The sequence below is a fragment of the Helobdella robusta genome (genome assembly GCF_000326865.2).
Source record: "Helobdella robusta unplaced genomic scaffold HELROscaffold_34, whole genome shotgun sequence".
NCBI lineage: Eukaryota > Metazoa > Annelida > Clitellata > Rhynchobdellida > Glossiphoniidae > Helobdella > Helobdella robusta.
In genome coordinates this window covers 909,787-911,900 of record NW_008704659.1, presented here as the reverse complement: position 1 = coordinate 911,900, position 2,114 = coordinate 909,787, and positions in this window count along the sequence as shown.

Here is a 2,114-nt window from a genome sequence, read left to right as displayed (position 1 = left end):
GTTTCTCTCTCTCTCTCTCTTTTATTTTTTCTCTTTCTCTTACTTTTCTGTTTTTTTTCTGTCCGTTTGTCTTTCTCTCTCTGTCTTTTTCTTTTTGTCTTTCTCTTTTTATTTTATTTTTTTATTCGCCCTTGTTTGTGTATCTTTTTCTTCTTATCTGCATTTTTTGCTCATTCTTTTGTCAAGTCTCTCTCTTTTTTATCTCTCTCTCTCTCTCTCTTTCTCTCTCTCTCTTTCTCTTTACATTCTCCCCTTTACTATCCCCTTTTGTGTTTATGTGTAGTTTAATGTACGTGTGTAAGCGAAATGAATTAGTAAAAAATTAATAATTCAGAGTGGAGAAGAATTTTTTTTTCATTCTCCCAGCCTGTCAATCAAACTACAATGCCTATTCTATATGACGCGTTACTTCTAATCCTTTTCAATAATAATAATAATGATAATAATAATAATAATAATAATAATAATAATAAAAAGAAGAAAAAGAAGAATGATGATGATGATAAAAATAATAAAAATGAAGATGAAAAAGTTTCATATCATCACAGTCGTCATCATTGTCCGAATCACACTCATTCTATATTGTTATTTTCATTATAATGTTATTACTATTATATAATTATTATTGTTTTGTGATATATATATATATATATATATATATATATATATATATACATATATTATGATAAAAATCAGAGAGTGTTCGGCGTAAGTTAACTTCAAATTTAACTTTTCGATTTTTTTTTTAAATTGGAAGTTAACTAACGCCAACATTCTGCGATTTTCATCAATATGGCATTCCTGACATAATCTTAATCCAATATATGTATATATTATCAATCATTGTTATTGTCTATATATAGATATCCCGGTATCAAATTTGTCTTTAGTTTCTAAGATTATAGAACGTTCTGTTGAGCTAGTTTTGAACAATCCTATAAATAAAAATGTTATTTGGCCTTTGTCTCAATCTGGATACAGGCAGTTTCATTTGACAGAAACAGCTATATCTGATATATTTCTTTTTATTTATTCAGCAGTTAGCGTACAAACAGTAACTCTGTTGACATTCCTTGGCATGAGTTCGGCTTTCGATTCTGTGAATCATAAAATCCTGTGTTGGACAGACTGAAATAATGTTACGGTTTAAATAAGATTGCGTTAATGTGGTTCGAACCATTTCTTATTGGTTGGACTCAGAAGATTTCTTACTCAGGTGGTCTCACGAAACCAATGAAACTTACGTCAGGGGTGCCTCAAGGATCTCTTCTTGGAACGATTCTCTTTAATTTGTACGTTGTAGAGATACTGGATTTACTGAATAAATGTGGTTAATATTGCCATGTGTACGCAGATGACATGCAAATACCATGATTCCGCAAATTAAAATTTGATCGTGCATCACCAATTCTAAAGGAGTTGCATTGGCTGCGTGTTGAACAAAGAATCATGTTCAAGTTGAGTGTAATGGAATTTAAAAGTTTGAATGGTCTGGCTCCGAAATATTTAGAAGATAAATGTATTAGAGTTTCATCTATGTCATCACATAAGCGTCTAAGTTCAGCTGATTCAAACACGCTTTGTGTTAGAGATCGGAATCTGAAAACAGCAGATAGAGATTTTGCAGTTGCTGGTTACAGCCTATCTATTGAATTACGTTCATCTGAGTTATCATTAGCTGAGTTTAGAAAATGTCTAAAAAAACACCTATTTGGTAACTCCTAGTGATCATGGCCTTAGACGATGGCTTTGCTTTCAACATGCCCTTCCTTAGCTATTAGCAATTTCCACGAGGGGAGCGCTGATGAGAAGCATTTATAATTGGCGCTATATGCATTCAAAATTCAATATATATATTTATATGTCCAAACATCGCGAGTACACGAACGAATGATTGAATAATCAAATAATCAAATAAGCGATTTATAATACAGATTATTTTTATTTCTTAAATAAAATATTAATTTTTTATCATAATAAATTTATAAATTGATTTAACTCAAATAACCTTCTAAACGAATTGAATGATGAACCTGTCTGTTGAAGTATCGACCCAAGAATTAATTAATTCAGTCAATCAATCAATCAAGAAGTTATTATTATTATTCTTGTTT